This window comes from Lactuca sativa, chromosome 6, assembly GCF_002870075.4.
Source record: "Lactuca sativa cultivar Salinas chromosome 6, Lsat_Salinas_v11, whole genome shotgun sequence".
In the NCBI taxonomy this organism is placed as follows: domain Eukaryota; kingdom Viridiplantae; phylum Streptophyta; class Magnoliopsida; order Asterales; family Asteraceae; genus Lactuca; species Lactuca sativa.
In genome coordinates, this window is record NC_056628.2 from 165979327 (window position 1) to 165986234 (window position 6908).

The 6908-nt window shown below is 35.1% G+C and overlaps 1 pseudogene; it reads left to right on the top strand.

Moving 5' to 3' along the window:
* The first annotated feature begins 2599 nt into the window (after nucleotides 1-2599).
* Nucleotides 2600-4097, top strand: LOC111880933 (inner membrane protein PPF-1, chloroplastic-like; annotated as a pseudogene).
* The last annotated feature ends 2811 nt before the right edge of the window (nucleotides 4098-6908 follow it).

Below are 6908 nucleotides of genomic sequence, written 5' to 3' on the forward strand. Positions count from 1 at the left end.
GGTCAGACTTCAGGAACCTATTTTTCTTTTCAGATCTTGAGGATCCCTCAAACTTCCTCTTCTCTCCTACATCTGCTCTTTCCAAACCCTTTTCCCTAAGCTGGATTTCCGCATTCTTGGCTACTCTAACGGCTATCTTCAAGGTAGTTTCCATTTTCACTGTTGCACCAAAATCTACTGTCCATCCGTTAGCAATTCTATCTATCTTGGAGAGTTCAGTCGGCACCAAGTAGGGAAATAGCTTCATCTTCTTGGTGAATACGTTGGCATACTAATCAACACTTATCTTCCCTTTCTTCAGGTTCTGAAACTCGTTGTTTAGGTTTATCAGATCTATTTCTGAGCAGTATTGCATTTTCAACTGCTCCATGAATGTTTCCCAAGACATCCTCAGGGCTTCTCCGTGTGGCATTGTATCTGCCAACAACTTCCACCAACTTAAAACTCCAGTCTATAGTTGTATGACTGCAAAGACGGTTTTTTTTTTTTTTGCTTATCGCTGCAGTTGCAGCTTTCAAATACCATTTCCATCTTGGACATCTAATCCATCATCTCTACAGGCTTCAGGCTTCCAGAAAGACTTGGTGGCTTGGCACCCAAGAAGTTCTTATACATGCGCCCATCCCTGTCAATCCTCCTGTCTGGGTCATTCCTCTTAACCATTTAGGGTTCAATTTGGCTCACAATCTGACTGTAGTTCCCTTCATCAGATTGCTCAATGTTCAGATCAGGTTGTTCAACATACATAGTAGGCTCATCCCTATTATGTTGAAGTAAAGGCCTCATTTCCTCCATATGACGATCCAACATCATTTGGATCATCGCTTGCACTCCTGCCATAGTTTTTGGCTCGGGTGCAGCCACTGCTTCTGGTGCATGCTCAATCATGCACTACTAGAAAAGAAATCTTTAATGACGCGCAATTTATGTCACGCAGTGATTTATGATACACAAAAGCATGTGACCTAAAAATAATGTCAGCTCTCTAGAAATTTTAAGGATTTAGAACGCACATTCTTGCGTGCCCTAGAATAAGTGTTAGAAAAAAAACACGAAGGGAACTTATTATAAAATATGCGTCATCTAAACATGTTGATTTATATTTTTTAATGAAACGCGCTCTTTAGTAATAAGCGGGAAAAAGAAAAACCCAAAAATTAGAAAAGCCCCCTTTCACTTCCCTCTTTACCCTAGCCCGCTTTCACTTCCCTCTTTACCCTAATCGGCGATACTTCTTTCCCCTTCCCACATCGACCGCTAACTACTCCCCTCACACTCCGACCACCACTTTGTGCTATTTCCTGGTCGTCGACCCTCTACCATAGTCGACCCTCCGCCAACGTCGCATCTTTTTCACACCTTCCTCTGCCATTGACCTATTAGCTCTTCAAAATTAGAAGGATTATGTAACAATTCCAGTAGAAGATCAAGGCCAACAAGACAACAATCCCTTCCAGTTCCTAAATCTCACCAGGAAGCCGAACCAGAAGACACAAAACCAACAGCAATTCCGTTCACCTGGGAACAAATCCCCGGAAAAGAAAAACACCCAAAAAAAAATTAGAACAAAAAACATACAAAATTTCCCGATTGACGACCAATCATAAGATGATGTTCCTCCCAACGGCATTGAAACACCAAGAAGAAATCGACAGCAATTTCGTTCACCTGCACCTGCTAGAATCTGAATTCGCGACATCCAATCGGAAAGTATGAAGAACTTACCTGCTCCATCTACTTCTGTCCTAGAGCCGACGATTTAGGGCCTTACAACTTCTCATCCCACACAGCGCCAAAGATGCTGCTCGTGATTTTTTTGTCATTCTGACAAGCCCTAGCTCGGATTGAACTAAGGTATGCTTTCTTTCTTGCTCCGGTTGTTATGGTTGCACAGATGGTAGTTGTAGTGGTTTTCATGGTGCTCGTTACCATCTTATGACTGTGCACTGTATATTTTCTTCATGTCAAGTTTACAGCCTAAACCTAATTTAAGTTTTCTTCATGAAGAAACTTTATCCTTACTCTGCTCAAAAGATCAGCTCCATTCCTCCTTAAGTTGGTTTCATCATAACTTGCATATAACGCCTTCAAATACTCGATTATAAACGGACTGTATACAATAATTTCCCAAACATTATCATATATAAAAACAAAAATAAACATTTAGTTAATTTTTTGCCTGTGCTTTCTAAATTCCATCACTACTCCATTTAAGTGACTTCCTGATGAATAATCCTCAAATCCCACTGTATTGGATAGAGAATGAAGTGGTATCGAAACTTTAATGCTAGAATCAAGATAGATCCCTCCATATCTGATAAAAAAAATAAAAAGGAAAATCCATTAAGGGTAATGAAGAAGCACTAAACAGAAACAATTTGAGACATGAAAGTTGCTTACTTGTAAAGGGAAGCAAGGCGGATGAGTTCACTGTAATGAGTAGGATAAAACTTTGTCTTTCTCCATTCAAACGAAACAGAGGCGAATTTGTGTGTTGGTGTATCTTTCAGCAACTCATCCAATATGATAGAATGCTGATGCATTTTCATTCTTGGTGAGGCTGATTTCCTTTTTGTTAACTTGATTTAGGGACTTACAGATGGTGGTTTTTTGCGGTCCCAAAATATAAAAAGATTATTGAAGCATCCTAATTATAAAACATATGGTATTATTTTGTGGTTGTGATGATAGTTTTCCAATTTTGAAAACAATAAGAATAATTTGTGCATTTGTAATTTGCATTGTTTTGATGTAACTGAATTTCATGATTATGTAGCTGTTGAGTCCGATTTTCTTGTGACAAGTTGTTACTTATTCGTTATTACCTCAAGATTGATCATGAAACTACATTTATGTTGCTTAGAAGTATAATATATTCTTTTATTTCTTTTTTTAGTATCATCCGTATGAGGTATGTTTAGTAGGATAAAAGAAAATCAGACATTTATGACATTTTGTCTTAATCAGACCAAATTGCATGATGTAGGCAGATGAAGATATGTAATACATCACCAGGAAAGCAGAGGCAGCTCAGTAATATGTGAGAACTAAGATTTACCAAAAAATTATATACAAGAATAATTTTTATATACAAATTTTTTTATGATGAAGGATCTAGAACATGAATACTATCCCTCTTTTGTGTAAAAGCAATGGCGAAACATGTTTCAGTTATAAGTATTTTGTTTTCTTTTGTTTTATTCATATTAACATTCAACCTTACAGGTATTATGACATAGCAGCCTACCTAGTATTACCTGTACTTATTGTTCTTTCTTAGTATCTATCAATGGAGATCATGAAGTCACCCCAAGTGAGAGAATATAAACATAAGTTTTATATTTTTTATAACTTATATTATATTTATATGAATTTTTATCTTATTTCTTGTTTTGGAAATGTAGACTGATGATCCAACTTAGAAAAACACACTTCCTATCTTCAAGTTCCTTCCGCTCATGATTGGCTATTTTTCTCTATCTGTGCCATCGGGATTGTCAATTTATTGGTCAGTTTTTATAAATGTCGATTATTTTTATATTATAAATTTATAATCAAACTAAGTTGACGTGTTATTAATTATTATGTTTACAAACAATGTGTTGAGTACAGCTCAACAAGTATGGTTAAGAAAATTGGGAGGTGCAAAGCCTGTTGTGGATGAGAATGCAGGTGGAATAATAAGTGCAAAAAGATCCTTTTCTCAACCATCAGAGTCCTCTGGTGCTAGGTTTTTTTCCTTTTTATAAATATTATATTTTTTATATGAGAATTAAATTGGTTTGAAATATGAAAATAGGCTTAAACAGCTAAAGGAAGAAGAAAAGAGAAAATCAAATAAGGCACTGCCTGAATAGATGAAGCAGAGCAGGTGAATGGGTAATGATGTTTGTAAGTTTCTTTCCTACTCTGATTGATACACTAAATGACCATTTTTATTTTGCAGATACTGATAAATACATGAATGGTGGTTGTTTCCAAGGTCTTCATAAGCTTTTTCTGTTGTTGTGGTTAACAGGTACAACAAGGAGTATCCATGAGCTAGCTGCTACATCAGAGCACTTGCTTCTTGGTTTACATCTTTTGAAAACACCGAGTCTCAGGCACGCGAGCGATGCTTCTCATGTCCCAAGCTTTGTAGTAAGACCCTACCACCCTTATTTATTTATTTATAATCCATTAATTAATTAATTAAAAAAATGATGTATTTGAGAAAATTACTTACAGGTTCAACAACCGTTTGATCCAGCAAGCTAGTTCCCCATCAGTTTCCACACGTGCTAGTATTAGAAGGAATGCATCCCTTTAGTTTTTTTTTTTTTACCTTTTATCACATGTTTGATATGTTTCAGGTTTTTTTACCTTTTTCTTGTTATCTTTCCTTTAGACCTAGTCATATATTTCATCCGTTTGTCCTCAGATTCTATTTGAAATCTTACTCTTTGTCAAAATCATGTATAAGAATATGACGGAAAGTTATTCCCTGCTGCAAATTTGTATCTCATAAATGTTCTATATCTTTTCTTTTACGACTTTAAGATATCTCCTAAGGAAATATACTTCCCTTTTATGGCAACATGATTCACTTATTGAAGTTATAAGTCTAATTTACTTTCTCACATCTTTACTTAAATAGGAGTTTTTACACAGTTTGTGATAATTTTGGTTTGGTTTTTGTTGGGTGTGGTAGGAGTTTAAGGAAGTGCACATAAAAGGGTGTGGTTGTTGTTCAATTACAAATTATTCTGACCAATAGTATTCCTGATGGCTGGTTGGGATCGGACATTGGACAAGATTCCATTAAGTCATTCAGTGAAACTTTGGAAACTATCTAAACTATTATTTGGAATTTCCTTATATGGGTACATATACATACTACCCATTAGATTCTTTTTAATCTTTAGTCAAATTACTAAAATACCCTTGATATAATCACCCACAATGCATAGTCTTTCTAAGTACATGATGATGTGTGAATGAGTTTTCCTGTCCTAGGCTATTATGAAGAAACTAGTGGAACTTAGTGGAAAGGGAATGACAAGATGAGCCTCATCTGGACAGGTGTCGGTGCCAGCTTGGAGCTTCTAGAAAGAAAAACACTTCTAGGTATGCTGAACTTGAATGACGCTTGAGCCCATATCTTAAATCTTGTTTTGTCTTTTGAACCAGGGTTAGAAAGTCATAATAGAAACTAACTTGCCGTTTTTGATAGTTTTGAAGTTTAGACTAGAAGTTAATAAAGGTCATGTGAATAACCTTCAACCAAAACAAATGAAATTCCTTCTGTTTATTTTTTAATTAATTTGGTAGCTTACCAATTGGGGAAATACTCAAATAACATGATGCCAACTTATGATATATATATATATATATATATATATATATATATATATATATATATATTATAGGAAACTGAACCATTTATGCTACTATTGAGGGTCATATTTTGTCATTTGTAGATAAAATGTCATTATTTATTTAAATATTATGTTTCTACATGTTTATAGGTAATTCAAAGAAAATTAGTAAGTGTGCTTACATTATGCACCTTGATTAATGGCAACATAGGCCCTTGATCAATGTCTTACACAGGGACTATACAAATCTATGCTTCCTGCTGCATCTTCAACAATAGATGCTACAGGTATGGTAAAGTCATTATTCTTTATAACATTGTTTTGTAAAATTACTCAACTTTTTGTTGTATTATATATTTATACTTGTATTATGCTTACTAGTTTGGCAACATTCTTGATCCTAGACAACACTTATTTTGTAGCTATGTTTTTTTTTGCAGGCAATATGGATACTGTTACTAAGGAAGAGTGGAGATAAGTCAGACACACATTTAAAAAAATCAGCACATATCTTGTTTACATTGAGGCACACATTAGGTTATTAGAACTATTAGTTTGTAAATTTTTGTTACAACGTCTATTGATTTATTTTATCTTTCCATGGAACAATTATTTGTATGACATTAACTTTTGTGCAAAGTATTGTATTTTTTGTATATGATATTTTATTTTCTATTATGAGACATGAAATAAAAATTTAATTTGAAAATCAGTAAATCTATAAATAATTTTTTTTAAAAAAAAAAATTAAAATTAAGATACGCAAAAATGTGTGTCGTCTTCATTTATGACATGGCCTTTCTTGACAGGGGTTTCCTTGATACGCATTGCGTGTCATAAACACGCGTGTCGTAAGGTTACGACACGCAAATGCGTGTCGTCTTCCTTTATGACAGGGCCTTCCTTGATACGCATTGAGTGTCATAACCGCGGGTCGTAAATGCGCGTCGTCTATAGACGACGCGCAAAAGTGCGTCGTCTCTCTTTATGACAGGGCCTTCCTTGACGCGCATTTGCGCGTCGTCTGAGCGTTTTACGACGCGCAATGAGCGTCGTAAAAGGCTGTTTTTCTAGTAGTGATGGGCCATTGATTAACATTCCTATTGGCGTTTCCACTTCAGGTTCTTTCCATTTCGATCTATACACCAAATCCGACGTTCTGTGTGTAATGAAGAGAATAGGAAGATTTTATTTACAATCGACATGTAAATCTCCTTATAACTCTGAAAAGTTATATGCCAGTTCTCATACCATAATTAAACGTTTAGAAATCTGAACACATAAAATTTCCAGATCCGGTCAGCAACAAACCATAGATCCGATCATATAATTGTTGGGTTTTGAGCACTATAACACTTCTATGGTTCACATGCAACCCTAATTCTTTGGATCTATGTTTTCTCTAATTATACATGCATATTTTCATTTTTCCAAAGCATTGTCCTAACTAGCATAAAAATTGCCAAATGAATAATACATCTAGTTAGATGACATACCTTTTAGAAGGACTAGTAGTTCTTGACATTTAAAAGCTTGAGAACCTCATGTGTG